Source organism: Pinus tabuliformis, chromosome 2_2, assembly GCF_031772625.1.
Source record: "Pinus tabuliformis cultivar Carrire ecotype Pingquan chromosome 2_2, CPIR1, whole genome shotgun sequence".
NCBI classification, from domain to species: Eukaryota; Viridiplantae; Streptophyta; class Pinopsida; order Pinales; family Pinaceae; genus Pinus; species Pinus tabuliformis.
Window position 1 is genome coordinate 835,526,985 of NC_142300.1, and position 24,816 is coordinate 835,551,800.

The 24,816-nt window shown below is 38.4% G+C and overlaps 1 protein-coding gene across 1 annotated transcript in view; it reads left to right on the forward strand.

Moving 5' to 3' along the window:
• Positions 1–24,816, forward strand: part of LOC149195564 (uncharacterized) — a 178,656-nt gene that overhangs the window by 70,091 nt on the left and 83,749 nt on the right. The window lies entirely within an intron of this gene.

A 24,816-nucleotide genomic window follows, 5' to 3' on the forward strand; every position in this document is an offset into this window, starting at 1 on the left:
AGCTTTGATCTTGGATACACACCTAGATCCCTGGGTTGATGGTTAGCAAGCAAGCTTGATGGTACCTAGAGAAACTGAAAGCTTTAGTCCATTTTAGTCCCACCTGGATAGATTGCCTTGGTCAGGAATGTAGTCCATGGCATCGTAAGTGCCTAAATTATTGGATGGCCTTGGATAGATTACCCTGGTTAGGAATCTAGTCTATGCCATTGCGGTGCCTAAATTCTTCATGGTTCATGTGTTTTGAGATCTTCTTTGTACTTGTACTTATGAATATCTCCCTAGTTAAGAGGGAGTGTTGAAATATGTAACTAGGTTTGGTCTTCATAAATGTATTTGAGTCACAATGAAATGTATTTATTAAAAGAATGAAGAAAATATTATTATTATTATTATTATTATTATGACTTATTAAAGCATGGGTTTCATGCTTGGGTCATCATGTTTTAGGTCAAAGTCCCCATTGAGGACTTATAGGATTTATTTTGAGTCATAATTGTTGGAAATAATACTGAGAGGGGGGGTGAATCAGTATTATCAATTTAATAATATTTTAGTTTCATGAACATATTTATATACGCTACTTAGGTTAATGAAACTTGCGTATATACGCAACTATGTTTAGAGCAACCAATGTACACCTTGTAAACTTATAATTTAGTCAGTTGATCTTTAATCTGTGTATTAGAACCATATAAGCAGTAACAGGTATAGTAAAAAACAGAGCAGACAATCACACACAAGAACACAAGATATAAGGTGGAAACCCAATGTGGGTGAAAACCACCTGCTGCAATTCGTCTCTATCTTCTTTTAATAAGAAACTTCTTTTTACAATATTTCTGTACTGGTGCAATCTTATACCAGTACGCAGGCTTCTACCTGCAGAAGGCTACAACCTTCTCTCGTTCTCCAGCTTCTCCTGGAAGGGAGCTACAACCCCCTAGCTCTTGTACTAGCGGATGTACTAGTACGTAGGTGCTGACCTACAGAAGGCTACAACCTTCTCTTTTCTTCCAGGGACCACGTTTCATAAATTTTCAGACTGGATCCATCAATAGCATCAATCAAACATCAAAATATATCTGCATCAATCAATCTCCCTTGCACTAACCAAAACTGAATCAAACAATCACTTCTTTGAATGCTGTAACCAGAATACAGTAACAGTACCAGAACCCAGAACACTGCAACAGTAAACAGAAGTAGCTAAAACATATTTTATGAGACGTACGCTACTTCAATATGTATAACTTGCGTGCATACGCTGCTATATGAAGGCAAACCTGCGTATACGCTGTTTTGAATTATCGAACCAGCGTGTATACGCGCCTTTGATATACTGAACCTGCATACAGATCTGTAAAAGATAATTTACCCTTTTCAACTATTTAGACATCAGTTATACCCAAATCATCAGATTTACAGATCAAGACATGCGCCAAATATAAAAGATCAAAATCACACAAAGATACTTCTCTTCAAGCCTTAAGATCTTGACCCATCAATAGAACTTGTCCTTCTTCTAGTGCTCAGGTTCTTCCTTGATTCAGATCCCGCTATGCACCATAACCCAATCATCAGTATTCTAGATCTTGCTCTTCATTAGATATTCAATACTTGAGTGTCTTTGCCTAATGATCTCCTCCTTTTATAGTCTTAGGCCTTGCTCAATACCATGGTTCAAAACCACTTAGAAGCAATACCTTGGACCAAATACCTGGGGTCAACACTTCAGTCAAGATGCCTTGGATCAATACCATGGGTCAAAATACCAGGGACCAAATACTACGGACCAAAACCAAGTTTTCCAACATGTACGCGCTTTTCCTTGCGTGAAAGTGCGTGTATACGCATACGCACCTTCTGGACTTCTAACTCGCGTGTATACGCGGTTTGGTCAAGGGGAACTTGCGTATATCTCTTTTCCTTCATTCTGAGAGCCTGAACTGTGATCTATCATTTGAGTGAGTTGCCATCAAGGACAACACCTGTGTCATAGCGCCAAACCTGTGTCATAATGCCAACAATAATCATTGTCCATTAAAAGAGACCCTTCTTGGGCTTTTGAATCATGTAAAAAGAATTAATATTGAGTCAAATATACTATTTGTCCCCTCCACACCAAGTCGGCCTCAAAGAGATCAAGTTGGCTTCAAGAAGGACAATTCGACCTCACTGGAAGGCTATATATACAAGGTAGTTTGAATTCATTTGGAGCAATTCATTTCTCTCTCATAAGTTCGATATCCAGAAGGAAGAAGCTGGGAAGTGCGAAGTTGAAGAAGAGCTGGAAAGAGGCTGGAAAAGAGTGCGAAATTTTGAAGGAAGGAAGAAGACATCAAGATCGAAATTTTGGGCCATCTATCTCTCACTCAAGTGGAGTATCTAGGGAGATCGAAGTTTTTCTTTGTCTAGTTGAAGTTGCTGCTGCTGCTAGTTGCTGGGTCGAAGCTGCTAGTGCTACTAGTTGTTGGGTCGAAGCTGCTATTGCAAGTTGATGTTGCTAGGTTGAAGTTGCTATTGAAGGGTTATCACGAGGTTGCGGGGGAGCGCCCCCCTCGAACCTGCTCCTGATTCGCACTCCGCTCGAGAGCGCGTTCCCTTTAAAAAAAATTGCTCCTTGTTTTTTAGGGAGTGATTGGGAGTGTTTGTTCCTTGACCGCTCCCTTTCGATCCAAGAGCGACTTTTTAAAAGAGGAAGCGGTCAGGGAGTGATTGCTCTCAGCCACTCCCTTTTTTAAAAAGTCGCTCCCATCGGCGGGTGAAATGAGTCCCGCGACAGATAGGGATGGGTGGCAGACATGGAGGAAAGGGGAGGGGGGGAAAGGTTAAAAAGGTCCTCTCCCCTCCCATTATTTACCATTTGTCAAGTTGGAGAGAGCAAGAAAGAGTTTGGAGCTTGGAGAGAGCAAGAGAGAGGAGCTTGAGGAACTTGCAAGGGAGATTGGAGCATGGGATTGAAGCCCAAAGAGGTAGGATCGACACTCAAATCTAGCATTTTTGTTTTTTATATGTTCATTGCTAAATACATATTTTTTCTTTATTTCCTATTCACATTCCTCCATTTTTTTGCAGTCTAAAAACTTCAAACATCATGGCTATATGGCTTGGCATTTTCTTGTTGTTGGTTCCTTTTTTTGTTATTATGGTGTTGGAGAGTAGGAGGGTTGATCATGATGAAGATGATGAAGAAGTGGGTTATAGTGGATTTGATGAAAACCATGGGAGGAGTACCTTGGTGAGGAGGAAGAGAGTGGAGATGATGAGGCCCAAAAAACTAAACAAGACCAAACCCCATTGTGGAAATATGTTATTAGGTCTGAAGCAGGGAAAGGGGGTGGAACCACTAAATTTACATGCACCCATTGCAACAACATTTACATAGGTTCATACACCCATGCTAGAAGGCACCTCTGTGGGAAAAGGCCATGGGATGGAGATAAACAAATAAGAATCAAAGCTTGTATAAGTGTGTCAACAACAGCAAGAGCCAAATACATAAGGGAAGAGGAGGAAGGCCAATACAAATCTAAAAAATCAAAGGGTTTCTTTGAACACAACTCACAATCACATGCACAAAGAATTCCATCAACATCCTCCCATGGCAGTGGATATGGAGGCACAAGAACAAACATCTCTTTAAGGCGTAGAACCATATCAGATTTCCTTGACGAAGGGTGTAGGAATGATGTGGATTAAAAAATTTACCGGTTTCTCTATGCATGTGGGATACCATTCAATGTTCTTCGCTCACCTTATTGGCATGAAATGGTTTCTGCCATAAATGATGCCCCCAAAGGATACAAGAGCCCTGGGTATGACAAGGCTAGAATTGTTGGACTTGATCATGAAAAAGCAAAAATAACACATTCTTTGAGTAAAATGACAAATTCTTGGAATGAGCATGGGGTGTCCATTGTATCTGATGGATGGACAAATGTAAAAGGCAAGCCATTGATAAGTGTTCTTGTTGTGTGTGTTAGTGTGCCATCTTCCTTTCAACATATGATTACTCAAAGAAGTTCAAGATCGACCTCAACATTGCAGAACTATTACTTGAAACAATTGAACGTATTGGGCTATACAATGTCATCCAAGCCATCACTGATAATGCTGCTAATTGTAAGGCAGCGGGAGCAATTATTGAGGATAAATACCCCATCATATTTTGGTCTGGGTGTTTGGTTCACACAATGAACCTTTTGTGCATGATATTACTAAGAACAAAAACCAACAATACAAATGGATTGGTGATTTGTACAAGAGAGGCAAAAAAATGATAAAATTTATTATAAATCATAGCAATACCCATGGGCTTTACCGCAGTGACTCAAGATTGCAGCTGTTGAAGATTGCAAAGACTAGATTTGCTAGCTATTATCTCACCTTCAGGTGCCTTTTGAAGGTAAGAGAGTCATGGGCTAGCATGGTATCAAGTCAACACTGCCAGGTATTAAAGGATAGGGCTCAAAATGCAGTTGACAAGCAAGGTTTTGAATAGGCGGAGGAGACCGCTGTTGATGGTCTGTTTTGGGCACGCGTGAGGGAAGTATTGCAATTCACCAAGCCCATTTATAGCATGATTCGTTTTGCAGATACAAATAAACCAGTGATTGGGAGGTGTATGAACAAATGGATAGCATGTTGGGGCAAATAAAAGATATTGTTTAGGAAAATGATCCTAACCTATATACAATGATTCACAATTGTGTGTACACAGTGGAATAAATTTAATGTTCCACTACATGCCTTGGCGTATATCCTTATGCCAAAATATTACTCTCCATCTTGGTTGGGCCAACCTGCACCTGGGGGTGGGGTTAGGATCAAACCCCATACAAATCCAAAGGTATCTAAAGGATATATAGAAGCATTAGACAAGTTGGTACCTAACAAGGAGGAGTGTGCTATTTTGTGTCTTGAATTAGGCAGATACTTTAGCTTCACTGGTTTGTTTGGTTCTTTGCATGTAATGGAAGATAGAGACACATTTGATGCTTTCACATGGTGGGAAGCATATGGCGACATGGGACTTTTGCCAAAATTGACAAAAAAAGTTCTCTCACAGGCTGTAAATACTTCTTTTGCAGAGAGGTGTTGGAGCACCTACAACTTCATACATAATGTGAGAAGAATTAGAGTCAATGAAAACCGGGCAGAAAGCTTGGTTTATGTGCACTACAACTTGAGGTTGTTGAGTCATTATTGTGATTAGGCTTATGAGGATCCGACATATAAAATTTGGGACAACCACCTAGAGGACGATATCTTGGAGGATGGCACTATACATATTGAAGAGTTAGAAGTAGAACTTTTGAGAGATGACGGCAAAGCAACAACAACCATGCCACCCCCACCATCCAGTAGCAGTGCCAGTGCTTGAGTTGCAACTATTTTTCCTTTGCTACCACCGCCTCCATCTACATCCTCACGTGGAGGGCATGTGCCTTCTAGTTCTGGTTGTGCGACTGTGCGGGAATAGACTCCTAGAAGATCACCACGACCTGCTAAAAAATTAGACATTTCTCTTGGCAAGAGGAAGTTGTAGATAATAGATTTACTTGTCTTTTCTAGTTTCTAGTAGTTTTAATAACTGTTGACTCTTTCATATTTATTATGATATTTTTTGTAAACAATATATGACAATTTAAGTTTGAAGTTTGAAGTTGGCGATTATAAGTCATTGGTAATAAATTATGAGTATGATGCTTAGTGAAAGTTGAAAGTTGTTTCATTTCATTTCATTTAATGTTAGATATTCTTTGTTGTAATGGTTACACTTAGCTTACAAGTACAACTTTGGTGATCATTAATGATAAATGTTATATATTGAATTTTGAAAGCTTGAAACTTTAAGATTGATGAATCATGAGACTCAATATGTTTTATTTACTAACTTGTGGACGTGGTTGATGAAGATTATAACTTCTAGATGATTGATGTTATATGGATCAATCTATGTTTTTATGCTTTTTATATCTAATTTATCATTCTACATGCTTTTGTTGACATATATGCATCAAAATAAAAAAAATATATATATTATATAAAAATTCGCTCCCCGATTTGCTCCCAAACTGGGAGCTTCTAAAAATGTCACTCCAGCTCTCGCTCTTGCTCCCCGTTTTTGCTCCCACTCCAAAGTAATCTTGGGTTATCATCTGCAAGAAGGATTGAGGGCTCACTTGGTGTGGAGGAAGTCTTTGTCTAGGTCAAGAATCTTGGATTATCTTGAGAAACTATTGAAGGAAGCATTGTTGACTAGGTTTTCCCCTAGATAAGGGTTTTGCCCGGGCTGTCTGCCTACATCTGTTGTCCCTGTGCTATTGTTTTGGTAATTGCTTGATGATCTAAAAGATAAAAGAAGAACATAAAGATAAAAAAATCACAAGTAATTATCTATATAAAAAAATCTTTCTGCCTTTCTAATTCTCTAACAAGGAGCAGGATGCTCCATTCACCCAGGTCGAGACTTCCAAGATGAAGAGGCCAAAATGGGTAGAGCATACCTTAAGGGAAGCTCAGGAGCAGTGGATGTTCCTAGGACTTCATTCAGGGAGAGCATACCCTAACAAATATTTTCCAGTTACATGGCTCTTATGAGTAAGTTGATTGACGTTGAGCCTTCTAATTTTTAGGAGGCATCTGAGCAACATGTGTGAAGGGATGCTATGGTGGAAGAGTACTTTTCCATCATGAAGAATGATGTATGGGAGGTTGTGCCATGACCTGAAGGTAAATCAGTGGTGGGATCTAGGTGGATTTATAAGATCAAACACACTGCTAATGGCAATGTTGAGAAATTCAAAGCCCGGTTTGTGGCTAAGGTTTTCTCTCCTAGAGAATAAATTGACTATGATGAGACATTTTCCCATGTAGCTAGGTACTCCTCCATTAGGGCTGTGATTTCCATTGATGTAGAGATGGGTTGGAAGATCCATTAGATGTACATAAAGACAATATTTCTTAATGTTGTGATTGAGGAGGAGGCTTATATAAAGTAGCCAGAGGGCTTTGAGATGCACGAGAGGGATTCCCATGTCTGTAGGTTAAAGAGAGTGTTGTATGGACTCAAGCAAGCATCACGTGCGTGTTATTCCAAGATTGACATCTATCTGTTGGGGATGGGCTTCACCAAGAGTGATGCTGACTCAAACCTATACTACATATTGGTCAAGGGAGAGCCACTCATTCTTGTGTTATATGTAGATGACTTGTTTCTTACAAGTTTAAAGAAGCTCATTGCAGATTGTAAGAGGGATCTTGCTTCGGAGTTCGAGATGAAGAATATGGGGTTGATGCACTACCTTTTTAGGGCTAGAGGTGTGGTAGAAAGATGGGTAGATCTTCCTTGGATATGGGAAGTACACTTTGGAGACCCTAAAGCGATTTGGGATGCAGGAATGTAGGCCTATGGATACACCAATGGTGACTAATTGGAAGAAAATTGATGCTTCCAAGTTAGAGGCAATGGATCCCACTTAATACAGGCAGCTGATTGGCTCACTTATGCATGGTTGCTTGGGAGCGGGAGCGGCATCGGGAAGTGGGAGTGGAAGCGGGAGCAGAGAGTGGCATTTTCAATAGCTCCCGGGTCAGGTTCGAATTTTATATAAATATTATTCTATATATTTTGACGCATATATGTCAACAAAAGCATGTAGAATGATGAATTAGTGATAAAAAACATAAAGAGATGGATTAAACCATATAACATCATTCATCTAGTAGTTATATATAATCTTCATCAACCACAGGTCCACAAATTACAAGTTCTCATTTATATAGCATGTAAGGGTGCACATAGCCAAAATATCATTGAGTGCAATCCATCTCTGAACCTAAAATACATCAACAAATAGGCTCTAGATGGCCTCTAGCATCCAAAAAAATCATGCTACAACAAATACCTCTGTATCATCAAGGTCATTGCCTATCTTGGGATATTTGTCATTAATATCACCATCTAAGCATTAACATAAGATAGAAAATACGTTGCATGTCAAGTCAAGATTTTGTTTGAGTCATGGGTACATTTCTAGTAGGGTCATGATAGAGGAGTTCGACAACCAATGTCACTAACATCAATGCACATAGAGGGCTTAGTGCTCTTGATGAAATACGAGTTTCATACCCCAGTGCATGACAAAATCCAGTGGAAACATTGGAATCCCCCCAATCCTAAAATCTTGAAAAACTGATAAGTTTGTTGGATTTTGAGTGAGATCTAAAATTCTACTTTCTCCATATGAAATCCAATGAGGTCAGAACCACTGTCAAACATCCGGAGTCATTTCATGGTAATGTTAAAAAATTTAAGTAAAAGGATGAAAATGAAAGATAAAGGAAAATGTCACTTTTACTTTAAGAATTTAACATTACCATGAATTGCATATCAATACTATGGCCATAAGCTTGAATATGAGGCTGCCCCACACAAAAATTCTTGTTTCCAATCTTCAATAACTCCCTCTATCGTGCCCAATATGGTAGGGAGCACAAACTTTTTTAGGGAGCGTGCTCCCAAATTGCTCTTGATGCACTCCCACAGGTATTTGGTCAAAACCAAAGCAAATAGAGAGAAGACAACAAATGATCAAAGTAGGTTCATGAATATAACCATTATATCAAAATGGCACCTAGTGCACTGTCTGTCCAATACATGTAATATATATAGAGATGAGAAGAAAAACACATAACCAAGGAGGCTCTAAATGGCCTCTACAACAAAAGCAAAACATCACTAGTCACTACTGGCTACTGCTAGAGAAGCCAACATCATCTGGATCATACTCTGAATCAGAGTCAGATGGGGAAACCCATTGCTCCTCCTCATCACAATTTCCAACTGCAATTGTAGAAGTAGTAGCACTAGCAAGCACAACAGTGGCACGCTGAGATAGACGAGCTATGTGCTTGTGTCGTGGCTAAGTAGAGGAAGTCTCTGCAATTGGAGGACTTGGGGTTGGGCCTGGTACTAGTGGATTTGCATTTAACTGAACATTATGTTCAACTAATGCCTCCATCTGTAAATCCAAATCAAGACCAATATCCTCATCAGAATCAAACTCCGCTGGATGACTCTCCACTACCCAATCTGATGTTGGATCAATATCTTCAACAATTGGTTACATCTTAGCCGGAGGCTGTATTGGACATAGACTAGATCATTTAACTGGTTTTGTTCAAAGCGGGTTCTCTTCTTCGTGTGAATCCTCTCAAAGATGGACCAATTGCGCTCACACCTAGAAGCACTGCAAGTTTGACTCAAAATACGGGTTGCAAACTTCTGCAATTGAGGACAATGTCTACCAAATGCAAAAAACCAAAAAAACGTAATTTGGAGTCTGCTTTCCATCCATTTTCCGCCGTTGACCGGGTTTGAGACTGGTTTGGATGGTTTATGTTGGACTCGGCCGAGCCGGCCAGTTTGTTACTGAATCGGCTGAGTCAGTTATCGTCTCGATCGGTTTGGTAACAGATCGGCCTTTGGCCCGGTTTTTGTACTGAGCTGGCCCGGGCAGGGGTCCAGCTCGGTCGGCTCAGCCGATTCCGAATTGGTTTGGCCGTTTTTTAAAACATTGGTTGAGCTAAAGCGAGTGCATTGGGTGGCAACAAAATACATACTTAGGTGTTTGCGTGGTATGATGGAGTATAGGTTATGTCCAGGGAGATAAGAGAAGAGATTGGGTTATTTAGATGCTGATTGGGCATGTAGCCTAGTTAATAGGAAAAGTACTTCAGATTGCTGTTTCAACTAGGGGTCTAGAGCTGTTTCTTGGTTCAACAGGAAACAAAAGTCAGTTGCACCGAGTTCTGCTAAGAATGAGTACATGGCAACAAGTTTGGCATCATGTGAAGCAATTTGTCTTGAAAACTACTCATGGGGTTGTTTGATCAAGAGTTGGAGGTGATAGTGATACATTGTGGCAATGAAATCCACATCAAGCTCTTGAAAACTCTAATGTTTCATGACAAGTCAATACACAGAGATCAGGTACCACTCCATTTGGGAGTGTTGCAGAAAGGCATATTTGTAATATGTACCTATAGATGAGCAAGTTGCAGAGATCCTCACGAAGGCCTTGATGAAAGGCAAGTTTTTGTATTCTTTAGGGACAAGTTGGGGGTGGTGCAAAACACCTTCACTATGAGGGAGTATTAAAATTGTAGCTCGGATAGGGGTCTCTGCATAGACCCCATCTCCAAGCATGCGGAAGATATCTTGAAAATTTACTTATTTTAGCATTTCTTATTTCTTCCTATGTCCAAAGTTAGAAAAAGCATGATGATTAATTTAATTGGTTATTATTGGCTTTGTAAATCATATTTCTAAAGTTCATAACTTTAGAAATTGATATTTCCATTTGGCAAATTGAAATTTTGGCCTTCGATATTTTCTTTGAAGATCTCTAGGAGGAAATATGGTTAGGAGAGAAATTATAAATTGCCGGAATGAGTGGGTGAAAGACACATTAGAGATCACATCGAGTGAGAGAGAAGAGGGCCAATTTGGGTGAGAAGAAGGAAGGTCGAGCAGCTAAGAGAAGGGGTCGTCTTGTTCAGAGAAAGAGGGGTCGTAGCCTGGCCGTACTGAGCAACGAGAGAGGGGCCAAACCCTAGGCTGTGTTTGCAGGAGAGAGAGGCTGAGTATTGGGGCCGAGTTTCCTGCTGGAGGAGAGGCTGAACCCTGGGCCCTACTCTGCTGGAGAGAGGCCGTACTTCAGGCTGTACCATTGCAGAGGAGAGAGGTCATCATTTCTGTGGCCGTTCTTGGCTGTACATTCTCTGGATCTGCTGCTGTAATTATTTCCTGAGTATTTTCTCTGAAGCCTAATAAAATCCCTCTTTGCTGGTTTTTCCCCACACTGGGGTTTTCCAGGGTAAAAGCTGTGTAAAAAGTTTATGTGCTTGGATTTCTTGTTTCTGCTGTGCATAATTTGTTAAAAATTCAGCTGTGTTAATTGTACGTAGATTTCAGATTTGAGTTTTCTAGGTTTCCAGTAAAAATAAAATTCTGGGTTTAAAAATTTACTGGTATGTTAATGATTTTGCTGGGCTTAGAGAAAACTAAGAATGATAAAGTTTATGCAACCCTTGAAATAAAAGGTATGCTGTTTGTGGTTTCCTTTTCGGTCACACTTGTAGCCATGTGTTTTATTGTGACTTCCTATACAAATTTTCTTATGCTTATGCCTATTTCCCCATTTCTAACAAAACTAGCCTTTGACATTTTCCTACTTTTCTTCCACATACTGAATTAGAAATCAGTTTATTATTCTTGGAGAAATTTGCATTTTTTTGGACTTTACAAACAGAGAAATAAGTCTTGCCTCTTGAGAAATTGAAAAAGGGCCAAGACATACATATATGCCTTGGTGACAAGGAAGACATCATCGAAACCTTTTGACAATAAGGCAGGCAACATTTATATTCTTGGATATAAAGGTCTCTAATTTTGCATTTTGAAATAGAAGAAACATTGTTGAAATTTCTTGAGATGGGAATTATGCCAACTCTACACCTTAGGATAGGAGATGTTTTTTTGTTGATGAATTGAAGATTCCTCTATACAACCCAGAAAATAGTGGGTATTCTGTTTGTGGTCACATTGTAGTTTTGTTGTATTGGATTCCCAATACTGAACTTTGTCATGCTTGCTGTTTAATAGAATATTTTAATAATATTTGATTTTAATAAATTAATTTAAATATTATTTTTCAAAAACTAGCCGTTTAATTTAGCCGTTACTTAATAATATTTGTTTTTAATAAATTAATATCATAATTTAAATATTATTTTTCAAAAATAGCTGTTACTTGAAATTATGGTCTCTACATTGCTCTCTATTTAAGCTTTTGCCATGGTTTGCCTCTTCCTCTGGTCCTGATGGTGAACCACACTGGTTGGTTCGAAACGTGTAGGCCAAAAATCTCTGTTATGTGATTTTTACCTAAATACTTTTCTTAATTCATTATGGATCACAGAAGCTTGAATTCGAAAATGCCAAGTCTTTTCAAGAATTTGATAATGAGATTCCACATCTTGAAGAGGGGATTCCCATACTGGATCAATATGTGGAATCTTCTTCTGAAGCACTCACTCCCCCACATGAAGCTCCAGCCACTAATGACACTTTGAGTGATGTGATTGACATAATTAGGAGACTCAATCTTGATTCAGCCCCAACTCAGTCAACTAAGCAACCTAGTCCATCTCAGAAAGGGACTCCAAAATCGCTGACAGAGACACTTGAAAGTGTTCATCTTAATGAGGTTGGAAAGATAGGAACAAGAAATTCAACTAGGCAAAATGGAGGTGATGTAGATGATTTTGATTCACCTGTTGATATGGATTTTTCTTATGATTGTGAACTGAATTTGTTTTCAGATTTTGAACCAACTTCCTTTAAACAAGATGCTTCTCATGATGAATGGAAAGAAGCGATGCAAAAGGAGTATGATGCCTTGATAAAGAATGGCACTTGGAAATTGGTTGATCTTCCCTTGGGAACCAAACCAATAGGATGCAAGTGGGGTCTACAAGAACAAGTATAAAGTTGATGGCTCACTTGACAAGCACAAATCCAGTTTTGTGGCAAAAGATTTTTCATAGAAGGAAGGGGTCGACTATGAGGAGACTTTTGCCCCCACAACAAAATGGGCTACCATCCAGACGCTCTTTGCCTTGGTAGGTCAGAACGGTTGGAAAGTCCATCAAATGGATGTAAAAACTGATTTCTTGAATGGAGATCTAATCCGGATTTAAGTAGGAATGCAACAAATTACAGAGATAACCATAAATATAGATATGCAGCAGAAATAATACTTCATTTTATTAATGTAAAATACTGAAAATATGCTTACAAACAGAAATGGAAATAAATTAGGTAGGGCGATGGTAGCTTATCTCTGAGAAGAGATATGGCGTTTACATGCCTTTGAACTGTGTTACAATGAGGCTTGAAGGCCTATTTATTGTTGAGAAACAATGGAAAACCCTAAACATCTAAAAACCTAACCCTAGAAGATGAAACGCCAAACTGTGGGCCTCGTTTGGTTAAATTGGTACATCAACTTCCCGGGGTCGTAACTTTGGCATACGATCTTTGTTTGACGTGCACAATATCTCGTTGGAAAGATCTATCTGAGAACTACCACTTTGGGAAGAGCAACATCGGTCCATGGACCCATGTTGCTCCCAGTTTTCCCAAAAAACGTCATTTAGGGCCTCAAAACAACTCCGGAAGTTCAAGACCCGAAAAATTGCTAAAAATAGTAAATTGTGCTACAATTAAGGAAATTGAAAAACTGAAAGAGACAGTTGTGGGGGTCCAAGTGGGATAGGTGGGTGGCCACCAACATCCACTTGGATCAAGATCTCAAAGAGTATGCTTTTATGTCCCAACCATAAGGATTTGTTGTGAAGGGTTAAGAACATAAAGTATGCAAGCTTGTAAAATCCTTGTATGGCCTCAAGCAAGCACCACGAGCTTGGTACGAGAAGTTAACTAAGCATCTTTTGAAATTCAACTTCAAACATTATGATCTTGATGATGCAACTTTGTTTGTCAAGAAAGTTGGCCAAACAGTTGTATAGCTTGTGGTGTATGTAGATGATCTTTTGATGATAGTGAACAATGAGAGCTATATTGCATCCATAAAGAGGGATTTGAGGAAAGGTTTTGAAATGACAGACTTGGGGTATGTTCACTACTATTTTGGTATTAAAGTAACTCAACATCCGAAGTTTATATTCCTCTCTCAGAAGAAGTACATTGGAGATCTGTTGAACAAGTTTGGCATGGCTGAGTGCAATCCTTTGACTACTCCAATGGAACAGAACTGAAAGCTCACATCCACTGAAGGAAAAGAATTTGATGATGCAACAAAGTATAGACAACGTGTAAGAAGTCTCAAGTATCTGATTACTAGCAAACTAGACATTTCATTTGTTGTTGGAATCCTCTCCAGGTTTATGCAAAAGTCTTGTGAGGGACATTGGTCTGCTGGGAAAAGAGTTCTTAAGTACTTGAAAGGAACTCAAGACTCTGGACTTAAGTATACATAGGTGGGCAACTTCATCTTGATTGGATACTTTGATTCAGACTTCAATGGAGATAAAGAAACTGAGGTATCTACTTTAGGTTATGCTATGAGTCTTGGATTGGGCGCTGTCTCCCGTAGGTCATGCAAACAATCACTTAAAGTAGATTCCACAACAGAGGCAGAATATGTGGCAGCAGCTGAAGCAACAAAGGAAATTGTGTGGCTTAGGAAAATTTTAGAATATTTGCAGGTGAAACAAGTGCATTCAACTCCACTCATGATTGACAACACTTCTACAATAAAGTTGGCCAAGAACCCAAAGTTCCATGATCGAACGAAGCACATCAATACAAAATACCATCTGATTCGACATCATGTTGAGGCCAAGACAATTCATCTACGCCATTGTTCCACAACTGAGTAGATTGCAAACATCTTCACCAAAGTGCTTGGAAGAGAAAAATATGAAATATTCAGAATGATGCTTGGACTCACCAACATCTCTTTAGATTAATGGGGGGAATGTTGACACCTAATCATGGGATTGGATGAATATGTGTAAAATAATGTAAGTAGAAAATAAGGAGAGTTGGAATATGAAGAGACATTAGGAGATGAAGCCCAAGAGTCTCTCCCTCCATGTATATATTTATGATCAACCTTAATGCAAAATCACAATTCAGTTACCTCCTGGCTTGACAAGCAAGATGTAAAAAGTGTTTACAACCCTTTTTTGAGTAGTGTAATTGACAATTGAATATGCACTGAATGACATGAAACCAACATGGATAATGTTGAACAAGTCATGTGATCAACCATTTTTCCAACCACTGACTCACTAGTTGGATGAGTATGAAGGTTTATTAAGGAATTCAATTGCTCTACCTTTTATGTGGAGTCTAGATTGTCTACTAAACTCACCTCTTCCCATATTGGTAGTATATTTCTCCACTTTAGAAGCATCATCCTACTTGTAGAGGTTTCTTTGAGTTTGTTCCCTTGGGGTTTCCTTCTCTTCATCATTTTCATTTTCTAAGTTATAAAGAAAAATACGCATGGGCCTTCCGTTTTCTATTTTCCACTTGGTCATTTTTCTCTAAGTTGAGAGCTTGATTCAAAATGGATCAATATATAATTTGTTAGCTATTTTGGTAATTTTGAGTGGAAAAATTGGAGTTATTGACTTGTAGGGCCAGTTTCTCACCAAAAGTGGGTACCCTTAGGAGAACTCTTCTCCTATGCATCTTCTTCTAGCCGACAACCAACAACCCCTGATATACACCTTGTAGCCGATGTGATGTGCCACTCTATCTCTGCCACCTGCGTCAGTTGTATGTTTCTTTGTCCATTTATCAAGAGCACATGTTAGAAGGTGGGCAATTCGACCTAAAAGGTATATTTTTCATTATGAAATTGGGTGCTTTTGCTTGTTTTTCATTTGGGCACTTGGGCATGGATTATTGGGTGACTTGGAAGAAGGAAGGGTTTTGACCGTGGTTTTGTTCCCTAATTTAAATAGGGCGTTAATCTTCAATCCTAGTCCCTTGGAATCTTACCTATTGGCCTATGGATTTAGGATGGCCATTACTTGGGAAACCCTGATTTTGGTAGCATGGAACTGTTATTTCATTCCATATTTATCACATCCCTTCGCACATTACGTGCCCTATTCATTTTTTCCCTTCTCTGGATCCACATGACCATTGGGTCCACAGGGTCTAGCACACCGCCTCCCCTTGTCCACATATCTGGGTTAGGCCTAGAAACGTTGCCTCGGAGGTCAATGTAGTTAAAAGAGGAAAGCATATCATGGCCACAAGCAACAAACAAAAGCAAAAGAAAATCATAAGATGCAAAAGATGGCTTGGACATTAATAATAACATGTGGGCGAAAGCCAAGCATGACCTCTACCCCTTATCATTATGGCCATCACGCTGGTTCCTTGGGCCTTGTTGTCACATAGAATGTTTAGGCACCGCGGTAATGGCTCAGATCGGGGGCTGTCACCCTGATCCCCATTCTCCACGTTTAAGTTGTCTCCCGCCAACAGGCTAAGGGGGGTAGATCCTACGTAAATGTGTAATGAAGGGGAACTAGTTGGGAACCAACCAGTTTGGGAGACACAGTCAAGCGACCAAGTACTTGATTTAGATTTAGCAAGACTTATAAGATTTGATTAGATTTAAACGATTGATACAAGTGCCTAATGGAGTCAACTATCTTGCTATGAAATTTAGGACCAAGTAATCAATTAACAACTGTTGCTTGGATGAATAACTATCTTATATGAATTGCTGATCCTAAAACTAATGTGAGACGCAGGAATCTTGGTAAATTTTAGTTAAATGCCTATCTAAGTTTTAACCCTTCTATCCTTTCTATATTGACCCTGATTTCATAGTAATTGGCAGTGAGAAGACAAGGTAATGCACACTAAGGTGTGATTAACGATACCTCTCCTAAAAATCTGACATACCCGGTGCCTCCGACGCTGCAGAGAGCTGTGGCTCTTACGACTGCAAGGTCACTAGTTTAAGTACCATTAAAATTAGGCTTCTCAAGCAAAGATGGATGGGAATCTATCGTTCTATCGACCAAGCTTATGCTTGGAAGTAAAGTTTAATTATGCAGAACTCAAGGGAAAAGTGCTTATGCCACGATTTGCTTCAAAATATATATCAAAGCCCGTAATTGCCAAGATGAATATTCACTTTACTAGAGTGAAAGATAAACTTCTCAACAATATGCTTAAAATATCACGAATTAATGCCCATTTAAACCACAAGCTTATCACTTCAAATTCTTTTAATGCAATTATAATAGCTCAAAGAGAACAAAAACCTCTCAACAATTCTTTAATATCAATGCCAATTATATAGGTGCTCAATAATACTCTAAAGATATGTAATTTACCATAATTCCATGGGAGAATACTTAACAATCACTTGAAAAATCCTCAAAGAAATATGCAATAAATATGCAATAATTTAAGCAATCAAAACCATGCTTAGAGTTAATTAGATGACGAGCAATCTCAATAGATGTCAAGCATAAAATGTTCAAAACCCTTAACATGCAAAAACTTAAGCAATTAAATTAAAAAAATTAATTACCATGTAGAACCATGAAATTCAAATGCTAGACACTTAAAAAAATTCTGGGAATTTTTTTCTTTTCTCAAGTGACCCAAATCTAGAAAAATTTATTGTTTTCCTATAGTTAAACTTTAGAGATGATTTAAATAATATTTAAATGTGTCTTGACTATAGAGAAATTTAAAATTTTTAAACACCACAGCATTTTCCTATATTTTTTTCAAGAGTGCCAAACCCTTAATACAAAAACCCTAAAAGGAACTTTAGATTAAAAATTTATATTATTCCCTTCGAAATTTTAATGTGATAAAGTTCATGAATGATGATTTTAATATGGAAAATGATTAATTAAGTTTTTTAATGTGACAAATGTAAAAAATCAAAAGGCTTAATGAATTAAATTTTTAATGGGCCAAAGGCCACATAAAAATTTAAAATTTTAATGTGAAAGCACAAAGTTTTCTTTTGATTTAATTCTTTAGAAACATGAAAGCCACATTAAAAAATGCAATTGGAAATTTTGAGGTTTTCTTTTGTTTTAAATTAAAAAAATTAAAAATGAAAAGCCAGCTCATTAAAAAAAATCGAAATTTTTAAAATTTTTGTTTTTATCTAAGGAACCAAGAGGAATGTGATTGAGGAGCACGCTGTCAACTAGGAAGAGGAGGATAGCATGCAGATCAATAAGGAATGGACTGTGAGGAGGAGGAAGGGACGCATAGGCAGATGAATGAGAGGGACACAGCGAGAGAAAAAATCTGCGAGTAGGAGAAAGGAGAGTCGCAGAGCGGAAAGGAGAAAGTTTGCAGGTTGAGGAATGAGGAAAAGGAGAAAAACACAATAGATAGAGGAGGGCAAAAAGATTGAATTTTCCTAGAGAGGAGAAAAATGCAGTAGAAAATGGTAGCCCAAGAATCCCATAAATTTATTAAAAAAATTGAATTTCTTTTGCTCAGAATTTTAAATTTCAAGCCAACATATTTCTGCTTTAAAATTTGTTCTTAGAAAACCCTCAGATCTAAATTTGAAACCCTCAGACTGAAAATAATTTTGAATAATGTGCTTGTAAAATGGTATTGAGGCCAGATCTTGCCCTCCAAGGTCTAGATCTGGCTTCAAATTAAACTTTTCCTTCAGATCTGCACTTGCAAAACGAGAACAAAAATACCTAGAACCCAGATATAAAACACAATGAATAAAAACCCCAAAATCCAAGTTAGAAAATTTCCACATCTATATAAAAGAAATTACAAATCTATACGCAAAGGCTGTAGATTTATTAGATCTAAGGAGTATCAGTCCAACGTCCAGATCTGATAATCTGAAGCTCTTACTAGCCAGATCTATCAATTTTTCACAAAATATTTAAAAGATTTTGAAATTTTTAGAGAGGTACTAGCCCAAAAACACCCTGCATAAAAAGAATTTATCGTTAGATAAATCCTGGAGCTTATATGAAGTAGGCTCTTCAGAAAATATATATGTTGAGAGTTGGCTGGTCCAACCAAGGGCTATCCCCAAACGCTTAATGAAAACCCGAGAGATATTTTGCAAACACTAGATCAACCATCAAAACAAATAGAGAAATAGAACAACAATACAATTATGGAGAAATAGAGATACCTGCTACTTCAATCAAAATTAAAAATGTTACCCTAGATCCAACAAATTGAATAAGATACTTGTATTCAAATTATTCTAAGAAAGCTATTGATTGATGGTTTTCACATAATATTAAGCAGAAATTAAAACAATGTTACCATAGATTCATGAAGAGGAACACCACCACACGTTGAAACCCTAAAAACTTTTGCATTTATTTCAAAAAAAGTATACAAGAGAGCTTAGTACGCGATTCAAAGATAGGATGAAAAGACAGATTGGCGCTGACCTCTAATTTATAAATAAAATCTTCAATGGCTAGTTGGCTTGATCTTTGTCAAATTAATGTTTACCGTTCATAAAGATTTAATTAATCTTTCATCACCATCGAAATTATTTAATTTTTGAGGAAAAATCTATTTTTTTAATTAATTGATTTTTAATTAACTCAAAATTAATTATTTTGAGTTAATCTCCTCAAAAATTTGACTATGACTTAACCACCAAGGCCCAAGGGTCCAAAATTTATTGATTTCCTCAATATTCTCTTGGTCTGGGACCTCCAAAAATTAACTTCTTTAAAACCCACGAATTTCACTTTTGGAAAATTTAATTATATCTATGACACAAAATAAATTAAATTTTTGGCTTAGGATTTAATTTAATTTTGCCAGAAAATTTAATTAGAGGACTTATGAGGGGATTAATAATTTTTCAAACCCTCTAATACTTAGCCATGGTGTCTAATTATGAGGGACCATGCACTAAATATTTTTTATGAAGATATTACAATTTAATATATGAAGGGGGAACACCCATTTGTCATAGACACTAAAAAAATACCCATTTCTGCGACACAAAATATAATCTAGTAGACCAAGTGACTTGTAATAAAATAATCTAACTAATTCGCTAGGATTATTCCCAAATCACTTTTACATAAACTCGATCTAAAACACTAGGAATCGCTTAAGATCTTAGTGACAAAATCCACTCCAGCTTTGGGGTAAGAGTGGAGGGAAAAACTCTGCCGATCATTTGTGTCTAGAGACACAGATGAATCAATGAGATAAAAACCTCTTAGAATGGAAATCATCACCAAAACAATAGGTTTACCTAGGCTGTTACATATAGACGTGGTCATACTAGGATTATGTACATTATACATATGCAGAATGGGTTAACATCTTTACAAAAGGAACCCATGCACATCCCAACCCCTGGTGGGCGATGAACTACCCCACCTTTAAGGGGGTAATAACTGTCACACATAATTTACACCATACTCTAATTTCTTAGAGCAGTAATACAAAGAAAAATCATGAAAAAACAAAAGGTGAATAAATAGGGGTGGAAAAACAAAGGTTGGGATAACTCATGCATCAACGATTTCTCCCTCCTCACATCTTTTCACCCAATATGTGGACTTACTCATTTTTGCTGGCCCTTCGCCCATGGCTTTTGGCTCTGAGACCCCTTCATTTGCATATGTTCCACTATTATTCACATGACACCTATTAATTGATGGATGTACTAGGGACATATCTTTCCCCTTTGGAGCTCGAAACACCTAATAGGATTGTCTATTAGCCACTCCTACCTAGGGAGGTAACACTATTATGAGATCAAAGCCCCAAATCTGGAAGAGAATCTTTGTATGAAGTCCCAATTTGCCCTTGATTAACAAGCTTGGTTCACGTAGATGCACTAATGATTAATTGTACTTAATGGTGAAGATGCAGTGCCGAACATTGTGTGTGATTGGCAGGTAGTTTTCATCATGGTCTGGGCAACTTAATTGGGCCCCAGGTCCACTAGAGGAGCATTATGACACCCTAGAGGTGAAGTGTTGAGATCCATGGGACGACTATCACTTGTAGAGCATCACTCCATTCCATGGGCACCTACAACACCCTCGCAACTTGTGCTTTGCCCCACATTTTTTATGAGATGATGCACTTGGATTGGCATGCCCTCAATTGACTTAGTAGTGTATATGAGTTTTGGCAGCGGATATAGGGCTCATATGAAGTTTGTCCCACCCCTGGAGACATGGGAGAGCTAGGACCATCCTCTTAGCTCTCAACGTTGGAGCAAAACCAGTCTATTCTATCACTAGGAGACCCATGAGACCCATTTTGTACCCCAAACACAAAATTGGGGTCCATAGAATGATTTGCATGGAGATTTAGGTGCCAACCCAGGGTCTGGATTTTGGGAGCCCTCTACACTCGACTTGGCACTAGAGGATCCCAACTCATGCCCTAGAAGGGCCTACGCATGTCTCTCATCAACATTTTGATGTCTTTTGTAGGTTTATTCTTATGTTTTACATTGGCTATGAGGTTGGCTTGTAACCTCACTTAGTTTTTCCCATCACTTTACAACTTGGAGGGGCTTTTAGGCTAAATTAGAGTTCATTAGACATGTATAAATAAGAGAGAGGTCATTTCACTCTCTCATCATCATCACTTGGAGGATTCCAATGCACTTGTTCCTTCTTTGGAAATTGGAGATCTTTTAGATGCATTTCGATGTTTGGAAGCTATTTGGGTTGTCTTTGGAGCTATTTCATTGGATAATGGATGGATATACTACATATTGTCTTGTAAGTGCTTAATGGTGATGAATTTCTATCTTGAAATCGTGTGATGTATGAAATTGTTGCTTCTAGAATATGCTAATTTGTGCCCTAATTGTTGAAAATTATTTTTTGAAGGCATCTAGTTGAGAATTAGATATGTTATTCATTGTATAACATGTAATGAATGTTCCCAGTGGAGGAATCCTTCAAACTCTCCATCAAACTCCATTCTTCTTAGAATTGGGTAAATGCTAGAAATTAATACCTAGGGCAATTTTGAGCCTTCCTAGAAACGATATAGCTTATCTTGAGCCTCTTAGACTCCATATGCCCAAAAGGACAAGGCACTGATCCAAGTACTAGGTGATCATCCTCTCTTTTTATCCATAAAGTTTCTTCTTGAAATTTCAGTCTTCTCAAGGAAGGATCTCTTGCTAGGACTTAGAGCGAATTGCCTTGGGAGAGGTTTTGTGGGAATTTGAGAGGCCAAACATCAAGCTACGGGTCTTGGCTACTTGACCTACAAGTTTGGTGGGCATGCACTCAAGTTTTATCCATAAAATCGCTTCCCCTAGGTGTTTCCCTAAGAGGGAAACCCTAGCTATTTTTCATCATCTTGGGGACTTGCTTGAAGGTTGCATGAGCTTAGTACTTGTTGAAATATATCACAAAAGCATTTTCTCCTTATTGCCTTTATCTCAGGAGCACGTAAAACCAAGCAAAATCACAAAACCCCAGGTCTTTTGCATTCCATTCCCATGTTTCTTGTAGAAAGCGTATTGCTTCTTGAAGCCTTATACAATAAATTTGAGCCTTTCTTGAGAGATTCTAGTCCATCACCTTATACTCTAACCTTAGAATACCTTTCAATGGTGATTATATCCTACTGGGACTCCTCCCATCGGTGAAAGTCCATAAAGAGTAGGGGACATTGGCTGTGGTGACAGTGGGCCATTGTCCCATTGTTAACACTTAGTCTAGCTATTTGTCTTGTAGGTTTTCCCTCTCCACGACCTGCTAGATTTTCTAGGGATTCCTTTCATGACAAAATAGATACTTTTCTGGTGACTCCTAATACCTTTCAATTGTGATTATATCCTACTGGGACTCCTCCCATCGGTGAAAGTCCATAAAGAGTAGGGGACATTGGCTGTGGTGACAGTGGGCCATTGTCCCATTGTTAACACTTAGTCTAGCTATTTGTCTTGTAGGTTTTCCCTCTCCACGACCTGCTAGATTTTCTAGCGATTCCTTTCATGACAAAATAGATACTTTTCTGGTGACTCCTAAATTGCTTGAGTACGAATCCTTTGAAGAGAACATAGCTCCAAGTACAAGAGTTGCCATAAGAAGGGGTGAGCGTACTCCATCCCCCATTAGACAAAACATATTTTGCGACATGGACAACAACACTAATGCTAATGCCAATGTTGGCTCAAGTAATAATAATAATAGGAATGCCAATAATAATAATTCGAGGGCTAAGAAATGGCATCTTGCATCATTCAAACCATTAAACTTTGATGCATTCCTTGGTGCCCCTCACCAATTGCCTGATAAACACCATGAATGGTTGCCTAAGTTTGATGGAAGTGGTATTATTAGTGCCAAAAAGCATGTGGATAATTTTATTTGGGCAATTTTGTCCTAAGAATATTGATGAAGATGAAGAAGATGTCGTTATGATGTTGTTTGCTTTGACATTTGAAGGAAATGTTAGGGATTGGTATGCCCACCTACCTCGAGGAAGCATCACCAGCTTTGATAAATTTGAAGATGTCTTCAAGAAGAGATGGGCTAACCATCTTGATGGAGGTATGGCTTTGGGCAAGTTTCTCCAAACCGATAAGATGGAGAATGAAAGCATGAAAGGTTATATCCAAAGATTTGACAAGAATTCTGGAGAAATCCTTGATAGTTTGAAATCATCTAATGACATTGCGCTGGAAAGGTTTATCCAAGGTGTCCGTGAGCCATTTCACATATGTGCTAAGAGATAAGGAGTCTGCCACTTTGGAAAACACAATGAACATTGTCATTAAGGTGGAACACTATATCAATTTGGCTCATATTGATCTATTCAATCACCTGAGGGCTAAGCTCCAAGCTGCAAAGAACGCAGGTGATTCTAGTATGAAAGAGGTGATCAAGACCTTAGCAAAGAAAGTCAATGACATGTGTGCTAGTCAAAAAGCTGCCATGAATAAGCTAGCAACCCTTGAAAACGATAGGAGGGATAATTACCTTCCAAGAAAATTAATTTAACAAAGATAGGTGCTTTCCTAAGAAAGTTAACAAAGGGAAAGGTGATGTTCAACAAAATGTTCCAAACACCCTTGCCCCCACCAACATGGTAGGACAAGGAGAATCTTTTAGTCAAGTTTCTGAGGAAGAAGAATATTCGCATGAAGAAAGTGAAAGTGAGGAGGAGGTTGAGCAATTGAATAATGTAGATCAAGATAACCCATTTAATATATTATTGGCTAACACATACATTCATCCATGATTGGACCATGTCAACCATAAGATGAGAAAAATGTGAAAGTTCTAGCAGCTGAGAATAGTGGAAGGTTTAAAGGGTTGCAATATTCAAAGAAAAATGATAAGCAACACTAGGAGTTCAAAGGAAGCCCCTTCCCAAAGTGAGCCGAAGCACAAATCAGAGGTTAAAGAAGTTGAGTTAGACATTGATGCAGGGAATGCGGTGGGAAAATTGACAATGCAAGTATCCATAAAAGAGATTGTGAAGCTTCCCACTCAAAGAAGGCATGTAAACAAGTCTTTGGGGCTTGATGAGGATTATAAAGATCCTCCTATTATGTTGCAAAACATTCATGTGTTTCAGACTAATCTTGGGCATGGGCCTTTTTTGCTGACATTAGCTATAAACAAGTTACTCCTCCATAACTGCATGTTGGATTTTGGGGCCGTTGCAAACATTATGCCATTAAAAGTCATGGACCAATTAGAGTTAGAAATTACTAGACCTTTCAAGATTGTTTGTGGTTTTGACTCTAGGTCCATCCTTGTGTATGGGTGTTCGTTAAAGATTTGAAGGTTACCTTAGCTTGTAACACAGACATATCTGTGTTAATGGATGTTGCTGTGATTAGCATTCCTGATGTATGGGGCATGCTATTATCTAGAAAACGGGGTGCATCTATAGGTGGCTGATTGCAAATGGACGTATCATATGCTACCATTCCCCAACATGATAGAACCCCATTCATCCTATATAAGGAACCCCAACTCCTCATTCATGTTGAGGACTTGGCTCCCTTTCCATATTCGACCAACAACCAAAGATAAGACACTTAGGAAAACCATCCGAGCCCTTTCATCTTCCTCGTCCCCAAGAAATATGTCTCTTGAAAAGGTCCTCTTGAAAGCCACCAAAACCTAATAAGCAATATGTCCCAAAAACTATGAAAGAGCCTGAAGTTGGAGAAATGGGTTTGGTGGGTGATCACCCTCTTCCTGTCA